Consider the following 3,092-nt stretch of genomic DNA (forward strand, 5'->3'; position numbering starts at 1 on the left):
GCAATGCCTTTTAGGATCTAGTGTCAGAAGTTGCACATTGTCACTTCTGCCATATTCTATTCATTAGAAGCAAGTCACTAAGTTCAACCCACACTCAGGACAGGGGAATTAGGCTCTACATTTTGGAGGATGGAGTATCAAGAGTTAGTGGATTTATTTTGTTTTATGAATGTATTTTAAAACCATTGCAACACTCATTAGAAAGGATGTGCCAAAAAATTGAAAATATTAGAAAAATGTTGATATATCATTATGTGAAAAAACAAAGCAAGTTTTATAACTGTAAGTATAGCATGATTCTGTATTTTGTGAGAAAGAAATCTAACTTTGCATATGTAGCTAAAAGCATAACAATGTCTTGAAGCCTACAGACCAAAATGTTGATGGTGCCTACAGAGATGTGATAAGCAGTTGGAAATGCACCTGGGGAAACTGAAGAAAAGAGGAGTCAGTTTTACATAGTACATTGAAGAAGTAGTAGAATTTATGCATGATTTTTACTTTCTACTTATGTTTTTCTGTGTTTTCCATAATTTCTAAAATAAACACATGTAGCTTGCAAAATTAACAATTGTGCTTAATAGGGAGAGATTTAACATCTAGCTATAAAAGTTGAATTGAGACTGGAAGAGAATGGAGATGAGGGCACGACCCACCTCAAGTCTCAACATAACAACCAAATGTCCAAGAGAAAAATCAATTTGTTACTATTGAAGATATGATTTGTTAAAAGTGGATATAGTCAGCCACGTAAATTGTGAAAAACTTAACTTCAATTCTATTTGTTGTACTACAGGGTAAATGTTGACAAGATTTTAAGATAGAATATAAAACAAAGGACTTATGGTTAAAATGGAAACATGGCAGACGGAAACATGCTTTACCTACTCTTTCCCCCTGAAACTTCCCTACAATGTCAATAAAGGGTTACACACACACATACACACACACACACACACACACACACACACACACATAGAGACAGAACAGGGAAGAAGACCACAGTATGATTCTTGCAGCTGGAAAGCAGATGCATGGGCAGTAATTGGCTCTGCACATCAGAGGAAACTAAAATCAAAGCCCACAAGGGTGAAAGCTCAGAAGCATGTCAACTAATGCCAGGGATTTCCAAAAAAGTTTTAGGAATTAAATCTACCAGATACTTTAGAATGTAGTGGGCACAGATAGAGAAGAAAACAAGAAGATTGGTTAAGTCAACATAGGATATAGTTTACTTCCTAGATCCTGCCCCTAGCTCCACTCCTCAGTTGGGCAAATCCCAGTTGGGCAAATCCCTCTACCTGCATGGCAGAAAATTAGAAGTTTACTCTCTGGAAATGTCAAACCAGAGGACTCTGGACTTAGGGCATTAGGCAGAGAGGAATATAAGAATACCATACCCCCAATTAAGGAAACTAATGAAAGTCTCTATTCTAAACAACCTCTTCCATGGCTCAGCTTTAGAATGTTGACAGCCATTTAAAGGCAGGAGATTGGAGGATTCCTCTCTGAGGAAAGTGATCAGTCCAAGAGAAAAGCAAACAAAACAAAACAAAACAATGACAGTTGGGAGTCCCCCCAATGAAATGGCTATGTTCTACTCAATTATTCTTCAGTGAAGCTCAGTTTTTAATCAGACCTACTCTATCTCTCACAATTGTATGGCTTCATTCTTAATATGAGCCAAAATAAGAATGACAAGAGATTTGGGGGAATTTTTTTTTTTTTTTTTTTTTTGAGAGAAGGTTTCCCTCTGTTGCACAGACTGGAGTGCAGTGGCATCATCACAGCTAACTACAACCTCCAACTCCTGGGTTCAAGTGATACTCCTGCCTCAGCCTCCTGAGTATCTGGGACTATAGGTACATACACTATGCTGGGCTAATTTTTTGGTTTTTTGTAGAAAGGAGTTCTCACTATGTTGCCCAGGATGGTCTTGTTTCAAGTGATGCTTCCACTTTGGCCTCCCAAAGTGCTGAGATTAACGCTGTTCATGGACTGGGAGAAACTTTTAACATCAGAAAGACCAAAACAAAGAAAAAGATAATGCTAATGAAACAAAGTAGGAAGTAGAATTTTTTAAAAAACAGTAATTAACATCAGCAAAGTAAGAAAAGCCATTATATCCATGGCACACAAAATTAGTTACAGAAAGAGAATATTTGGAAAACAAGATAGAATTATTAGACATTTTAAAGTGTTATACAAGAAATAAAAATTTAACATTTTTATTGCAAGAATTAAGGAAATCTCTTAAAAATGTAGAACAACAACAACAAGGATATCTAAAATAAGAGAGAAAAGATTAAGTGTCTAACATTCGAATACTAGATATATCAGAAAAAGGCAAGAGAAATTGGAGGAGGAAATTGTCAAATAGATAATTTTTTTAAATTTCCAGAATGAAAGGACATATTTCCAGATTGAATGAACTCAACTAATTGCTCAGCATCCCACATTAAAGTAGACTTTTGCAGAAGTATGAATTATATAATACTGAAATTTCAGAACACTGGGAAAAAGAAGTTCTTAAAGGCATCCAGATTAAAAGTCATATAGAAAGGATTGAAAATCAGAATGTCATCACACTTCTACAGCAAAATCAGATAACAAAACAATGGAGCAATGCCTTCAAAGTTCTTAAAGAAGATTGTTTTCAACCTCTAATCTGTACCCACACAGCTAATAAAGTGTGAGGTCCAATAAGAACAGTTTCAGACAAGCAAGATCTCAACAAATTTACCTTCCATTCATCATTTCTCAGAAAGCTAAAGAAGTATGCACTCATCAATAAAGACAGTAAATCAAGAAAGGGCAAGACATGGAACCCAAGGAACAGGGATCTCATTGAAGAGAATCAAAGGGAATTCCCTAGGTCATAGTAAAGGAAGATTCCCAAGGCAACAGCTGTGTCACATCCTTGAATGTAACTGGCCCAGACTGAAGAGGAGGACAGAAGTTACAGAAAGAAAGGAGGGAATAACAAATATGAAATTGACAGACTCTTCAATATGTTTAACTGTTTTGAGTGGAGATTACAATTCTGGAATAAAATTTACAATGCATTAATGATAGGTACATAGAAAACTAAC

The sequence above is a fragment of the Propithecus coquereli genome, unplaced genomic scaffold (assembly GCF_000956105.1).
Source record: "Propithecus coquereli isolate 6110/MARCELLA unplaced genomic scaffold, Pcoq_1.0 Scaffold534, whole genome shotgun sequence".
NCBI lineage: Eukaryota > Metazoa > Chordata > Mammalia > Primates > Indriidae > Propithecus > Propithecus coquereli.